General features: G+C 40.7%; 1 pseudogene; it reads right to left on the reverse strand.

Annotated features, from left to right (window-relative positions):
- Positions 1-4,866: 4,866 nt before the first annotated feature.
- On the reverse strand, positions 4,867-9,064 carry LOC148011550 (uncharacterized; annotated as a pseudogene).
- Positions 9,065-17,678: the final 8,614 nt, after the last annotated feature.

Consider the following 17,678-nt stretch of genomic DNA (forward strand, 5'->3'; position numbering starts at 1 on the left):
CCATCAGACCTCATATACCCTTGCTTAAGGTAAATTCCCATGCCTATATTGTAATACCCCCCCTCAAGACCAGGGTGGCATTGCACCATAAGACATGTTGAAGTTACCCCCCTCAATCAACTAGGATACCTTTATAAATCAGGCTACAAGGATATTCATAGGTAGAGGATGTTACAAGACTCAAAAAAGTCGATCTTGGGAGGCAAAGTTGGTCTCCAATTCCTTAGATACTGGTGGAACATTGGGACACTTACTCGTGATATGTCCTGTCTTTTTGCATTTGTCGCACTTCATTTTGTCAAGGTATTTCTTCTAGCAATTGCTTACAATATGCGGGCAATATGCCCTTTTTTGTGACAAAAGGAGCACTTAGTAGAAGCGGTATGAACTAATACTTGCTCATAGGAAGTAACAACTGACGTTCCTTCAGTATGGTTTCTCTTCTCTTCATCCAGGCAAGACTGGATGGTACTTACCAAAGTTGAGTTCGGGATATTAGTTAGGGTAGTCACAAGGGTTGGAAACACCTTCTTCATAGACTTTAGCAAGATGGCAATGGAATCTTCATCATGGATGGGTGCTTGAACGGAGGCCAGTTGTGCCATAATCCCCTTCATATGCGAAATAAACTTGCTTAGATCTTCTCCCTGTTTGTATTCAAAGCTAAAGAACTCAATCTTAAGAAATATCTTGGAGTTCTTCCCTGTAGCACCTTAGAGCCTTTCAAGCTCATCCCACTTTTCTTTGGCAGTTGAGAGCTGGTCAATGTGATGAATTAAAGATTCATCTAAATGAAGCATGATGATGGCCTGAGCCCGTTCATCATCTTCTACATCAAGGGGATTGGAAGGGTCAATTACTTTGGTCCTTTTTATGAAGGGCTAGTGTCCTCTTTCCATCATTTTGTATCTTACCAAGACTTTCCAAGGATGGAAATCTTTTCCATTAAATTTGCGAATGTGAGACCTTACATTTGCATAGGCCATGGCTATTATAGAAAGGTCTTACCAATTGCCTTAAGCAATGGCAGTGTCTAATCCTCTACAGGTGGCCAAGTACAACCGAATAACAAAACTAATAGCCAAGTTTTAAAATTTTAGAGTTGAGAACGGTTGGAAATCATACATATGCAATATCTCAAGATAGGATGTAGGAGGTCTTGTTCTTTGAACAATCCTGGATTTAGGCTTTACTATTTTTCTAGGTTTCAACGAGGTGAGCTTTGACTGGACTTCAAGCTCTTCTTGATAATGTGGCCTATTAGTGGAGTTTTTGGTGGAGCATAGCTTATCGATTAATTCTATGCTCTTGGATGAATCAGAGGAGAGTACAATAACACTCATGCCTCTGATGTACCAGTAGACTAATGTTGGGATATGGTCTATGTGTTTATAGTTGTACACATAGCCTTGCAACTAAGCAGAAAAGGATAATTGTTATAGAGAACTTTGATAGATTTAATTTTCTGATAAAAAACTAGATTAAGTCAACATCCAGCAAGAAACATGATTGTACAATGCACCATTAGTGCTTACAAGCACTCATCTCAAGTTTTATGCCACTTGAGATGTAAGATGTGAAATGTTTGCTGAATTAAAGGGATCCACTGAGTGTAAGAGCATTGAAATGGAGATTTCAGGCCTGCAACTAACTTTGGAGAGGATTAATCAATGATTAGAATCACTGTTAGTGTTCAAACATTGAAAATTTTGAAGGATGAAAAAGCTTGAAGCTTCCTGGCTATGCCTGCTAGGAAATTGTCAGTTAGGATTTGGTTGATTCCAGCCAATACAAGAAGAATTTCAGCAAATCCTCTTAGAGGGAGGTAGCTTACTGAGGGGGCTTTGTATGCCCTACAGTTGTTGGAGGGATTGCTGCGCCTAGAGGCCATGCTAATCTCTGGAATTCAACGTCTATAGATCTACACCAATTTGACGATTTGCTCAATGTTGTCTTCCACACTGCCCAATTTTCCCTTTGATGTGTCAGCACTGGTTTCCTTGCGTCAGGGAAGAAGTTCTCAATTGAAGCTAGGAGTTGAAATGATCTCCTTTGGCTTCCCTAGGTCCTCCAAGGTCAGGAGGTCAAGCTGGCTATGGATTTTAAAGGTCCAAGGTGAGAGAAATAAAGATTTTCTTATGCACTTAGTGAGGCTGAGGTTTGAGGAATCTGAAGGATCAAAGGAGGCTCTGATACCATGTGAAAAACGAGAGTTGTAGCAAGAAAAGTGTGCAAAGAGGGAGATAGGAGCTCAAAGTACAAGAACAAAATCTTATTTACTAAGTTGCTCAAGGTACAACTTGGGTACACTCTATCTCACACTTGATAGTGACGCATAGATTGTTTATATAGCCTCTGCCTAGCTAAGGTTAGGGTTTCCTCTGCCCCTTAAGTCCATTTACATCCATCATCCCTCATATACCCTTCCTTAAGGTGATATCCCATGCCTATATTGTAACAATCCTACTTTACACAAAGGTATCCAAGTCGAAGGAGATCCATGCCACTTGGTTTAAAGAAAATGGAAAACGAGAGGGATGTGTCACTCAACCTCTCTACTCGTAGGGCATAGTCCCATTCCGGTCTCCTAAAATGGTATGAATCGGGGTTCTAACCTAACAATTCCTAAGGGTCAATAAAACCTAGTGAGAAGCCTCCCAGTTCTCTCTAGGACCACCCTGTCGTAGGACTAACCCGTCGAGGGTTCCGCCCACCTGCTTCCCTCAATAGGCATTCTGTAGTTATTTAATTAGGTCCTACCACCATTATGTGTGACAATTAAAGTCAGCTTCCTTAATTAAGGAAACAGGGTTCGTTTGTGTAATTTATAGCACAGACATGAAAACAGAGCAAGCAGTCCTTTTGACAAACAAGTTCCTTAACTTATCTTCAAGTTAATCTTTGTCTCTTGCCCATACATGAGAAATTATATGTCCCTTCTGCCCTTGTAGAAGTACCGGGTCCAAATCACATGGCACCATAATTTCTATCCTTTATCTAGAATAGGATCTTCCAATGCCACAGATGTTGGGGCCACGGGCATCCTCAACTCTGTTTTGGACTTGGAAAGGGTGTTTAGAGCTCCACCTGACCCACAAGCTGTCTACGAGTGAAACATCATTTTCATGGTTGGCCTTTTTACCACTCAACCTTTGGCCCGTGAATTGAGTAGTTCCCTTTTTCGAGTTTATCCATGATGCGATCATGGAGGAGATCCACTCGTGCAAAGAATCTTTCCTTAATTAAATCCATTAAGAATCAAGCATGAAAAATGCATTCTATCCTAATATCATCTTTCAGAAAACATTCCTTTATTCCCATTGCAACTTGTCATCACAGACCCCTGCCATGCCTTTTCCATCAATTCACAAGCACTTGGAATACTCACCTAAAACACAATCCAACAATCAGTTGAATGCAAAAGCATTTAGGGTGTTGTTCAAAAAACCAACAAAAACCAATTGCATTTTTCCAAACAATGCAAGAATAGACGTGATAACATTTTCATCTCCCACTTAGGTGTGGATGCATTTACCATACATGGATGAGTGCAATTTTTTTTTTCATAGTCTTAACTCTTGCACTTAAATATGCATTCTACAATTGTAAAAATGGAATTCATACCTTCCAATGACCTATTCTCATGTGGCATAGTATGGGACCTAATGTATCTCATGCAAGAATCAAAGCAAGCATCTAACAATTTGGAAATGTATTACTTATATCTGGTACCATAGTTGTATTGACAGTGATACCCTTGCTCAAAGCTTCATTCCTGGTAATGGGATTGCCATCCGCACATGACATTCTTCGCTTGGGGGCCATCATCCACAAGTAGATTCTAGAGATAAAGAAGGAGGAATGCATTTGATATGGAAGAGCATAAGAGAAGATGGCTTAGTCAAACACCAAGATAGGGGGAATTGAGCTAACTCTTTCTCTCACAGTCTCTTGGGGTAACTCCTCACCCTCTCTCTCTCTCTCTCTCTCTCTCTCTAGGATGGGTATCCTTTTACCTCTCTCTCTTAGCCTCTCAAGGTTTCCTTGTGCTTCCTTGTGCCTCCTTAACTAATCCCCATGCCTCATATTTATAGCTAAACAAGAGAAGAAGGGTTGTGGCTAAGAAGAAGATCTCTTTGTGGAGGGGATCTTGGAAAAATCAATGATCTGATGCTCAAATCATAAATCTTATGGTTCCATTGGCTCCGAAAGGGGGATAATGGCTAAGAAGGGTTGTGGCTAAGAAGAAGAGCTCTTTGTGGAGGGGATCTTGAAAAAATCAATGATTTGATGCTCAAATCATAAATCTTATGGTTCCATTGGCTCGAAAAGGGGGGTAAAACCCCAAGTCACTTGCTTAGAAATCTTTCAAATCACTCCTTTTTCTCCTTGTTCAAGTGTTGTTTACTACCTGTAAATTGTGATCGTGGCACGTGTGATTTCACCAAACCTTTTTTTTTGTATTAAATCTCTAAAACTAGCTTAAAAATCACTTGTTTTTTCTTTTTACAAGACATTTAGTTTTAGAAATATCTAAAATATGCTAGTTTGGCCCAAAAATCAAATATTTGTGGACCATCCATACTATACATATTAACACTAGTGATTAATATGGCTCATAACTCTCATTCACGTTGTAACTTCTATGAAGGATGGCTACGGTCCTTGTCAATCCGAGAAAAATATCGGATTATGAATCTCAATTTTTTAAATATATATTTTTAATTAAATAAAAATCATTAGTTATTAACGTTAGTTAGTTTTACTTTAGTTAGTCTTTAGTTAGTAATCTTACTAACTTTGTTAATTGACTAACTAACTTTTAAACTAACCAACTAACTTTTAATTGTGTGGAAATATTACATCCTAAATGTTATCTTTGCCTATTTCATGAGATCCATGCTCATCTTTTCCATCTTCTACTACGATCTTATCATCTCCTTCATCTTCAATCATCTCATCAGCACTTTCTTCGACTACAGTTAACCATGCATATGCCCGTTTAGTGCTTGTTGATGCATCCTCCACAACCTTTCGCTTTTCTAATACTTTGGCTTTTGCAAGTCCACTAGCAACAATAGATGCTACATCTTGGTGTGCTCAAGAATTCTCTTCCCTGAACTTCAATATATTCTGTGAATAGTCAGCCTCCACTTGTTTCTACATCATGTGCTTCTTTATGAAGGCTTGACCAGTTTTCTAGCTCTCACTTTTTGGCCTGCGCTTTCCATTCCTTGAGCTTCTTCTTAGCATTCACATGGCTGAAATTGCATCCGCTCATGTCTCAATAAGCATCAAAGTTTTTGGTCTTCTTCCGACTAGCTTTTGTGGCCATGCCATTGAGAAGGGAGCCAAATTCTCCCTTCCCTCCTCGAAGAGAGAGGATGAGGAACTGAGAGGGGTGGATCCCATCACAATCAGCATAGAGAGATGCATTGCGGAAGATCTCTCTAGTTACAGTGACAATGTGTAGGTAATCCAAGGGAATGCCAAGGAGATCCACGACACAATGGTAGATGAGAGAGCCAACGACAGTAGGGTAGGAGAACTACATGCAAGATGTTTTGTTATGGAGGTCGCACATGAGCATCTTCTTTTTCTTCTTCTTCTTCTTCTTCTTCTTCACCTTGTGTTTCTTTCTCCTTTCTTCTTTCATCTCTCTCTCCTCTTCTTCTCTATATTATGAGTGTGCCACACCGGCTTCTCAATTTAGTATTGCATCAATATTTCTTATCACCAAAAACATCCCTCAAGTTTTTGTTGAGATTAGCTTGTTCCCCAACTATGCATCAAAATGAAAGAAACCCTCCCACAAACAGAAACAAACCCCAAAACCTATTGAAAGCATGGCAGGAGCTATGGTGGATGGAAGATGAAGGCTAGATTCATGTTGATATAGACAATGAGTAGGCAATGATTACACAAGTGAATTAGGTTCCAAGATGGAAGCTTGGACTCATAAACACAATCTTGTGTAATGGATTGACAATGACAATGACACTAGCTAAAAGAGGAAAGCATCATGAACTTGCATTACTCATTGTGAAAGTACAATGCTTTATAGTAGTCGGGTTGTTCCACTCTCCTCACTGTGCATATAGGATTCATGACATCTCTTCTTGGAGCATACATTATTTGTTGTTTCTCAACACCCCCATCAAATGATGAGTCCCTATGCTTGCTGGCTTTCCCCCCCCCCCCCCTACATTGTGACATGGCCCGAGAGACTGCCTAGTCAAGTTAAATCTTGAAACTTTACATCAAGGGTTTTTACAAAGCAAATCCACTACGAGAAAATTAGAGATCCACTATGGGAAAACATATGAAAGATACAATGAAAATTCTTTAGAATAAACTATCCGTGTTGTTGATGGTAGTGGAAGCATCTTCTTCTTCATTCATGAATTGGTTATGGTGGTGATCATTCTACATCTGTTGTGCTCTTTTCTTGTGGAAACACTCATTGGCTATATGGCTAGTCTTGCGACAAGTAGTGATATATAAATCCGATCCTTGTTATTGTTGGACACATCCTTTTTCTCAATAAGTTCCCTTGGTGTACAAGAGACTTCCTTTGGTGGTGTGTTCCTTTGCATCTTTGCTTTTAACTTTTCTTTCTCCTTCAAGTAGTGAGTGCCTAATATATTTAAGTGAGAGACTTGGAACATTACTTAGGGTGGACACTAGATTCTCATATGGATCCTTATTTACACTTGCAAGCAATACGGCCGTTGCTTCATCTTCATTAATATTCTTCTTAAGAGTTGCAAGCTGGGGTTTTAGGCTCTTGAACTTGTTAATGTGTATGGTCATGGAAGCACTATCTTTTAAATCCAATTTATAGAACTGCATGAGTAATTTTACCTTTGAATTATTTGCTTGGGTACCAAAGATCATGTCAAGTTACTCCCAAGAAGTTCTACCATCTCTGATGCTAGAGATATGATGTAGCACATCATCACTTAGTCCCCAGGCAATGATGCCTAGTGCCTTGGTATTCATCTTCTTCCATTCTTTGGTTTTTGGTGGAACTATTGCAAGGATCCCACTTTCTGAATCTTCTTTCCCGCCATCTGCATCACCTTCATCGTCTTCAAAGAGATCCCAAATGTCTTTCCTCATGAGGTGGTACATGGTCTTTTCCTTCCACGCATGGAAACCTTCTTCATTGAACTTTGCTTGTTATTCATCTTCTTCCATTCTTTGGTTTTTGGTGGAGCTACTATAAGGATCCCGCTTTCTGGATCTTCTTTCCCGCCATCTGCATCACCTTCATCATCTTCAAAGAGATTCTAAATTTCTTTCCTCATGAGGTGGTACATGGTCTTTTCCTTCCACACATGGAAACCTTCTTGAGTGAACTTTGCTTGTTATTCATCTTCTTCCATTCTTTGGTTTTTGGTGGAGCTATTGCAAGGATCCCACTTTCTGAATCTTCTTTCCCACCATCTGCATCACCTTCATCATCTTCAAAGAGATCCCAAATATCTTTCCTCATGAGGTGGTACATGGTCTTTTCCTTCCACGCATGGAAACCTTCTTCATTGAACTTTGCTATTTGTTTGAGTTCTACCATTATTAATCAATAACAAACTAGCCAACAAAAGAGTTGTACGTCAATGTGTCAAGAGGCACAAGACGATTAGTGTTTAACAACACTACATGAGTATTAAAAACAATACTATCTTGGAGCTCAATGTCAAATGTTGATGCTTGATCTTCTTCTTGCTTTGCTAATTTAGTGTGATGCTTTGCTGGAAATTAAGTGCTCAGTAAGAATATAGTGATAGAGTCTTCAGTGGACTAAGAGGAGTAAGAAAACAATAGGTTTTATGACCTTGAAGGTCAATGGCTATGGCTGCCCACAGAAATAACAGTCAGGGTTTCTCAAATTGTAATAAAGAGAGAGAGTATGGTGCACAAATCGGACGTTGCATGCGCACGTAGTGAACATCGGAAGGTCCCCAAGAACAAAGAACTCTACAAAAGATTCATAAAAGCAAGAAGAGAGTTTACATGACATGAGACAAAAAGACCAACTGGGTGCAATCTCCCCCCATGCCTTGTGTGAGCGCTTCACAAGTCATGTATTTATAGATTTATTAATCTCCAAGCTAAAAAATAGCCCAATTTACAATTAGCATGCTTTTGGCTTTTGTCTTTTCTTTTTCCCAAATAAAGAGTAAAGTGTTTGGGCATCCAAAAATCAGGATGTGCCCAAATACAATGTCAAATAATGGAATATTTAAACCGAGCGCCTATGCGCATACAAAATAATAGATGTTTGTCAAGCTCTTTAATAAATAATCACACCTAGATAAATATTGATGACATGCCTTTAGTGATAAGGTGCACACCCATCAAAAAATAATAATTCTTCTAGTTAATTTGAATACACACCATCGCACACTGCTTCCCAATGCCACCGCTGTAGCCTACTCTACACATTAACTAAAGCATTTACAATTATTAGAAATTAATAAAATAAAATCCACAAAAGTGAATACCTAGTAGTCTTCAACTACAAAATAATTAAATAGGTTGGAACTCTATTCTAACCTTAATTTAATATGAGTGCACTCTAAACTCATAAATGTCCATTAATTTAATATGTATTTTGTGGAATCGCCCACTTGGAATCACCCATGTGCACATTAAATTAATTTGACACCCGAAAAGGACAGATGTCCATATCAACTTCTCGTACAAGGAATCCACCTTGTGTACGAGCCTTGGCAAATACATATAGTTTTACGAAATCCACCGAAAAGCCTCACGGAATCCATCGTGGAATATGCCTCTAGTTTTACAAAATCCACCAAAAAACCTCACGGAATCCACTATGGAATATGTCTCCTGGCATCAAAGTATTTTGGGAAACCCTTTAGTGATTAGGCAGCTTAGATGGTAGGCTAAAAAAGCCCTATGGTTGTAGAGGAAATCACTAAATATGGTGTATGTATGGACATTTTTGTGCCTTGTTTTAATGCTTATTTTGGTGTCATCAAGTCTTCATTAGCAATGCTACCTCCGTGGGTCCTGCTGCCACAAGGTCCCCCACCATGCTGGACACATGCTATAGCAAGTTGTGATACCTCCTGAGGATGACTCACACCCCCAACATGTTGATAATAGTCCACCTCAACCATCTGCACCAGCCAAGTGTTTCTAATCCTATCTCTTGTGTTTATATATGTATGTCATCACTTAAGTGTGGGGACAAAATGGTTCAATTCATGGTCAAGTGTGGTAGGCCCTTGTTGATTAGTCTGTTAAGGTTTTAAGTGTAGGAATGTGTCCTTGTGCATCTCATTTGTATACACTCATGAAAACATCACTATATAATCTTAAAAGGATGTAAAGTTTTTCTATGCCCTATTGGGGTCCCTTCTCCATGCAACCATCCTATTCTACCATGTCCTTGGGGTCTTTTCTTTTCCATTTAGCCCTTTTTCTTATTTTATCATTCTTTCATGTGAATGCATGCTACGTTCACCAAAAATGCCTCCTTTGTCAAGATTGTGGGAGAGAAGGAAGGAGTCTCACTTGTAGCTTTCTTGCTTGCACAATGGGGGAATACACACAGAGATGGAGGCTGAAAACAGTTTTCCTCTTCTTAGTTGTGTAAGACAAAAAGAACTCAAGTACAAAAGAAATAGAAGAACCCTACATATGGGTTTCAAACCAAACTCAACTAACTAAGGTGGCATACTAACTGAGCCACGAACTAGAGTAGATAAGGATAGCTGTCATCTAGCTATTATTCATGAGCAGTGTACCAACGGCATCTGCAACTGACAAGTCAGTGACATAAATGCACAACGGTCACCCTGGCATATCACGAGTGGAGCTCGATATCTCAACACTCCCCCTCGAGCTCAATCCCAATTCCTGCACACCAAGCAGGTCTCTGAACTTGCGCACCTTCTCTACGCCCAATGCCTTCGTGAATATGTCAGCTACCTGATCCTCTGTGCTGACATAAACTAGATCAATAAGACCTAGTAAAACCCTCTCCCGCACATAGTGATAGTGCACCTCAATGTGCTTTGTTCTAGCATGATAGACTGGGTTATTTGCCAAGTGTATACTACTCATGTTATCACAATAAATGACAACTGGCCCATCTGTAGGCTGATGCATATCATAAAGTAGCTTATGCAACCAAGCTACCTCACATGTAGCCATTGCTGCACCCCTGTACTCAGCCTCTGTGCTCGACAAGGCAACTGTAGGCTGTTTCTTGCTGCTCCAAGTGACTGCAGCACTCCCAAAAGAGAACACATACCCATTGGTAGATCGTCTATCAGAAATACTACCAGCCCAATCAGCATCAGTGTATCCATGCAACTGTATCTGAACCCCAGTCTCATAAAATAGTCCATACTGCAATGTGGACTTCACATACCTGAGTATGCGTCTAGCTGCATCCAAATGTGGTTTCCTTGGAGCCTGCATAAACTGACTTACCAATCCAACAACATAGCTCAAATCTGGCCTAGTAATAGTCATATAAATCAAGCTTCCTACTATGCGTCTGTACATAGTAGGGTCTTCCAGAAGCTCACCTGCATCTGCGCTCAGCTTCACATTCTGCTCCAAAGGAACTGAAATAGGCTTACAGCCTGTCATCCCATATTTGGATAGCATGTCCAATCCATACTCCCTCTGCAAGAGCTGTATCCCACTTGGTAATCTAATCACCTCAATGCCCAAGAAATAACGTAGCTCTCCCAAATCCTTCATCTCAAACTTCTGCTTCAATAGCATTTTCACATGAAGGATATCTTCATCACTGTCACCTGTCATAATCAAATCATCAACATAAATGACAAGTAGCATAATACCTTTCTATGTTTTTCTCACATAAAGTGAGAAATCTGCCTTGGAAATCTGAAAGCCAATAGTGACAAGATACTGTCCTATCTTGTCAGACCATGCTCTAGGTGCTTGCTTCAAGTCATACAAGGCTTTCTTCAACCTGCAAACAAAATCAAGATGAACAGCATGCACATAACCTAGTGGCTGCTCCATATAGACCTCTTCTTGCAAATCACCATGCAAGAAGGCATTCTTTACATCCATCTGATGTAAAGACCATCCCTTTGATGCAGCCATAGCAATGACTGCTCTTACTATTACCATCCTTGCAACTGGATTGAATGTTTCTTCATAGTCAATGCCATATGTTTGTGCATACCCCTTGACTACTAATCTTGCCTTGTATCTGTTCACAGAACCATCTGCATTGTGCTTCAGCTTATAAACCCACTTACAGCCAATTGCATTTTTACCTTTAGGCAAAGATACCAACTCCCATGTAGCATTTGCTTCCAAGGCATCCATTTCTTCATCCATGGCTTTCTCCCATTTTTCTTTTCCCATGGCTTGCTCAAAAGAAGTGGGTTCTGGTTCATGTATCACTTTGACCATATATGCATAGTGAATGGCTGTAAATCCATCATATTTCAGCCTATCCACAAGATACCTAGCTCTGGTAGACCTGCGCAAAGTAGGTTCACTCCCAGGTGCTCTCAAAACATCCCTGGTCTTCCTTACTCTAGGTGTAACAATAGAAGGAATACCCAACTCATCATCAATGCTCTGTTCTGAGCCACTAGATTCACCATCCACATAAGAGTGACCTGCATTCACATCAAACATGGGCTGATCTACCTTCTCTTTTCCTTTTTGTGATACCTGCATACCACTATTTGCACTGCTTTGAGAAGATTCTCCTGATCTCAATCTGTCTGTCCATGGCGAAGAATGTGAACCACTACTAGAGGATGCTCCGGGTCCACTAATATCTTCTGACTACTGCTGAGAATTGTGTGCAACATTACCATTTTGTGCATCTACATTATCAATCACATTTATTGGTTTATAGCAGCTACTCATCTCATCAAAAACAACATCTCTGCTCACTATAAACTTACGAGTAGAAGGGTTATAGCATCTATACGCTTTTTGCTGTAGAGAATAACCAATAAAGATGTATTTCTCAGCTTTTGGATCCAACTTGGATCTCAACTCATCTGGCACATGAACATAGGCAATGCAGCCAAAAATTTTCAAATGAGAAATATTTGGTTTCCTACCAGTATACCTCTCCTCTGGAGTCATGCCATGTATTGCTGCAGTGGGAGTCCTGTTCATTATGTAGACTGCTGTAGCAACTGCCTCAGCCTAATAAAAATCTGGCAAGTCTTTTTCGTTGAGCATGGCACGAGATACCTCTCCAATATGCCTGTTTTTTCTTTCTGCAATTCCATTTTGTTGTGGGGTATGACTGCATGAATATTGCTGCTTTATGCCATGCTCCTGCAGGAACCTTGCAAACTCATTTGAGAGGTACTCTCCCCCTCCATCTGACCTTAGGCATTTTATTTGCAGACCTGTTTCTTTTTCAGCCATAGCTTTAAGAGTTTTGAAATGCCCAAAAACTTCACTTTTCTTTTTCATAAAATACACCCAAAATTTTCTCCTATAGTAATCAATAAAAGTGACAAAATAATGACAGCCTCCAAGAGATGCAGCTTTAGTAGTCCACACATCAGAGTGGATGAATTCCAATGGCTTCTTACTCTCTTGAACATGTCTAGGAAATGGTTTCCTTGCTTGTTTTCCAAAATGACATGCTTCACATACCTTATGCATTTCTGCAACCTTGAATTTAGGCAATCCTGCAACAATATTTTGGGCCTGCATTGATTTAAGTCGCTGTACATTAACATGACCAATGCATTTATGCCAGATATCAATATCTGCAACTACACCGGTCCCATGTGCAAACATTGATGCACTCAATTCAGACATGTCTACATCCAACGTAAACATTCTGCCCTTCTTCTTTCCTTTTGCTATCAAGCGACCTTTATTTTTCATATCCTCAACAAAGCATCCATGAGGATTAAATCTGACCTACAAGCCCTGCTCAACCATTTGACCAACAGAAACCAGATTCTTGGTGATATTCGGGACATGAAATACATCGGGTTGGTATTTCTTTTTCCCATCCTGCATAGACAAAGGAATTTTTCCAATCTGCACAATAGGATGTGCAGTATCATCACTAATCTCCACAAATCCTGGTTTTTCCATTTTCCTTGCATCCTCCATCCAATCTGCATGACCTGTCATGTGGTTTGATGCACTTGAGTCAACATACCACACATCGTTGCTTTCTTCTGCACTTGTCACATAATTATTCATGTGCTGCACCATAAACAAATGCTCATTTCTGTCATCACCCTGTCTACTAGAAGATGCATAATTCCCTTGTTGCAGTTTTCCATTCATGATGTCATTCTGCTTTTTATAGCAGTCTTTAGCCATATGACCCATTTTACCACAGTAGTAGCATTCAACATTGCTGTTTGCATTTTGGCCTCTTTGCCATCCACCACGACCTCTTTGGCTCCCCTTGCCTCTAGAGTTACCACGTCCTCCTCCATACTACTGTTTTTCTTGAGTTTGCTGCATATTCTGATTTCTACCACGGCCTCCAAATCGGCCTCCTCTACCTCTGCCTCTACCTCTTCCAACATTTGAGTAGAAGACAGCTTCTTTTGAAGTTCCTCCTAAAGAAGATGCATCACCATTTCTCTGCTCCTCAGAAATTAGAAGAGCAATCAACTCCTCAAAATCAGGAAATATTTCACGGACGGAAATGGATGTCCGAAACTGTGCATAATCCTTTCCTAGACCATTCAAGGTCACAGAAACTAAATCATCATCTTCCACTGGCAACCCAATGGAAGCAAGTGCATCTGTAATCTTCTTCACCTTCATGTGGTAGTCGTTGATGCTCATATTTTCTCTTTGCACATTGTGCAACTCTCGCTTGAGCTGCATTTTCCTGGCTTGTGTATTTGTGCTATACATTTTTGACAAAGTATCCCATGCCTCCTTTGGCATACTTGCATCTTGAATATGCACAATCATAGAATCTGAAATACTGATAGACAGCCAGTACATAACTTTTCTGGCTCTCTCATGCCATGCTTTAAATGCCTGCATTTGCTGTTGATTGGGAACATCAGGAAGAACTGGTTCTTCTTTATTTCCTGCAACAAATTCCCAATATCCTTTTCCCATAAGGAAATTCGTCATTCTAAACTTCCATGCTTGGAAGTTGTTCTTGTCAAGCTTTTCAGTGACAATCTGTAAAAGAGAATCAGACGCCATTACAGAACACTGCAAAAAATTCTATCCTACAAAGAACACAACTTCAGCCTCACAAGGGCAAATCTGCAAAACTGATGAAAGTGGTATTTGACCACACAGTCACTTCCTAGTGACGATTTTGCATCAATAGGCAACAAGGATGATTCTGTAACTCCCAATGTCTCTACGCACAGGCATAGGATGCAATTTCTACAGTAACTTTTCATCGACCTGTAGAACAGTGGCTGCACAGCATAAAACAGGGCCTTTTTCTGAGTGCCTGCAGAAAACTTTCGCCTCCAAAACAGGCCCCGAAATGGCCTCAAATAAAAAAAACAGGGTCGCCAAGGGCTAAAGCCTTCTCCCGCAGCATATACTACCCTCTTGCTTCACCGCGAAGGGCGTCTCAACGTGAGACAATGCACTCTTGCAATTTCCGACTGTGCTATCTATAGAGATCTGCTCCCAAAACAGAAAATGAAAGCAACACTGCTCCTCTTACCAGAACACCGCGAGCTTGGCTTGCTTTCTTAAGCTCCTTACCACGAACAAGGCTCTGATACCATGTCAAGATTGTAGGAGAGAAGGAAGGAGTCTCACTTGTAGCTTTCTTGCTTGCACAATGGGGGAATACACATAGAGATCGAGGCTGAAAACAATTTTCCTCTTCTTAGTTGTGTAAGCCAAAAATAACTCAAGTACAAAAGAAATAGAAGAACCATATATATGGGTTTCAAACCAAACTCAACTAACTAAGGTGCCATACTAACTGAGCCACGAACTAGAGTAGATAAGGATAGATGTCATCTAGCTATTATTCATGAGCAGTGTACCAAACGCATCTGCAACTGACAAGTCGGTGACATAAATGCACAACGGTCACCCTGGCATATCACGAGTGGAGCTCGATATCTCAACATCCTCTTCCACACTCCTCCACATCCAACCACTGCCCCACTATTCTTCTCTTCCATCCCCTTCCCTACCCTTCCCCCCGCCAACATCTCCCTCTCAAAACCCCCCCCCCCCCCCCAACAACCCACCCCCACAAGCCCATCCTCCCTTGCCAGGCCCCTGTTTCCCCCCCCCCCCCCCCCATTTGTTTTAACAACCTGAAACCCAACTCTAAACCCCCTATGAGGCCCCCTATCACGTGGGTACACCATCCTACGCTGATCCCTTTGTGTTCTTTTCGTTCATTGAGGCCAATTTGCATGCGCGGATTTTCTTGGATCATTGACGTGATGTTTAATGTAAGAGACGGGGAATACGGGGAGAATACATAATAAAATAATGGAGAAAAATGCATGCTATAGTGGTGGGTTGAAAGCGGAGTTTTGAGCCGGAGATGTGCCTAAAATTTGCCAAAAAATCCGGAATTTAGGGGAAAAATATTTGACATCGAAGGCGGCGGCTACAGCTAGGATGATTTTAAGCACCAAGTCAAAGACGGCTTTTAAAAGGCGCCTGAGCGACACTTGTAGATTTTTGATAATTTTTTCGACTGCCGCGCGGGATGTCGAGAGCTGCCAGTCAGTGCAGGATGCTGAGACGGACATGCATGATTCTTTAGAGGCCGAAACGAAGCTCGGACGCGAAAGAGGCCAAAAATTAGCCAAATTTGAAAAGGTGGACCAAAATTTAAGACCAAAAGGGGTGCCCTTTGGGAAGAAGCACCCCCCCCCTCCCTCAATTTCTTCACGTGGCGTGGATATGGCGACGCCATCAAAATGGCGCCGAAAAAATTGCTTCCCCCCCCCAATCATGAATGGAGCTTCAATAGAAGCTATGCAACGGACAATGGCCACCAACTTCTCCTTCTTCCCTGATCCTATCGCTGGTCTTTGCGTGAGATATGGCTGGCTGGATGAAAAGATCAGAATCTAGTATTTCTCTCTCCTCCCTCTCTCTCCTCTCTATGGGCTGTTTATACACACTATCTTGAAGGAGGAATCAGGAAGGAGATTGAAGAAAACGGTGATGGAGATGGATGGAGATGCTGAAGATTGATGTGCAACGTTGGATTGAGAGCAATGGAGGCTCCGTCTGCTAGTCATGCAGTCATTTAATGCGTCTCGGGTTTTGTAAAAACACGGTATGACCATTTTTGTGAAGAAAATGAAGGCTTTTTGGTATTTTATGATGGTAATGATATTCTTATTGGATAAAAACTTATTTGAGTGCTGGTTGCATCATGATTAATTGCTGTTTATCAGAATTTTTTGATTTTGCAATGATTTACATGCACTATTTAATTCCCGTAGAACCCGAAATGCGGTTTTTAAGCGGTAAAATTGTAGTTTTGTCGTGTCGAGTGGGTGAAATGTGTTCCTATGGAGGAAAAATGGAAAATAAATTGAATGTTAGTATGTTGAAGTGATTAGAACAAGAAAAATAAAAAAATAGTATATTTTATTGCCAAATAAATCAAGAAAATAGGGAAAATAAGGAAAAAAATAGAAATACGCTTCACAAAAATAAGGAAAAATAAAATGATTATTTGTGGATGTATGGTAGTGGCAAAGCATGAGGTTTAGCCTCAGTTTGCCCTATCTCCTTGTCAAAGTTTGTGATTTATCGCTTTTTATACATCAAAACATGACAAAATGAACCTCTACACATATGCAACGGAAGCAATACCTAAACGTAGGGGGTTGGGATGTTTGAATGGTGTGATTTGCATGCTGATTATTACTGATTTTTTGATGCATATCATGACATAGAGTCTGTTGTATTTTAATTAAGAGGATAGTAGCACAAGTGTTGTCTCGGTGCTATCCTTACATCATCGCAACGAGATAGTGAATGAGCATTGAAAAGCCTGGTTGTGCACAACACATTTCTGATTGAAAATTATGTTTGAGCACTTTAGGATCATCCAATTTTGCATGTGCATGTCAACCATGGTATCAGAATACAAAGGACTGGATGCATAGCACCTACTTTCGATGACGACGACCCACACTTGACTGTGGAAAGGCAACCTAAGCCGTAGGATAGACGTTCGTTTCTTGGGGGATCATTTGGTAAGGACACATGGTATCTCCTGGAATATTTTAAAGATGAAGAGTGGAGTTTGTTCGTTTGTTCTATATGTTGAGCAATGCATCAAGGGGCCAATCCCTGCGATGTAGGAGGGTTGCAGTGGGGCCGCGGTGATTCCACCGAAAGTTTGCCTACCATGCATTTGATTATTGTGGCATTTATTGCCAATGTGTATGGGTTCTCCCTCTGTGGAGTTTATAGAAAGGGAAATGTTGGACTAAAAACTATAAACACATAGATTAGGCTCTAGGAGAGTTCATCCTTTAGCAACAGATAGACGCTCCTGGCCCGCGAGGCCGTGAGGATGTGTTTGTCTGTTATGACCATGATGTCCGGCTAGTGCCATAGCCAGTGCCGGCCCATTTGAGGTCCCATCAGTGGTGCATTTGCCGGAAGCTGCCAACAAGTGGTGGTTCTCGAATCTAGGGTTTTTCGGGACAAAAAAAGGTTGTTTATGTCCTCTG

Source organism: Lygodium microphyllum, chromosome 28 (genome assembly GCF_053477565.2).
Source record: "Lygodium microphyllum isolate KBCC chromosome 28, Lygodium_microphyllum_v1.1.10, whole genome shotgun sequence".
Classification (NCBI taxonomy): Eukaryota; Viridiplantae; Streptophyta; class Polypodiopsida; order Schizaeales; family Lygodiaceae; genus Lygodium; species Lygodium microphyllum.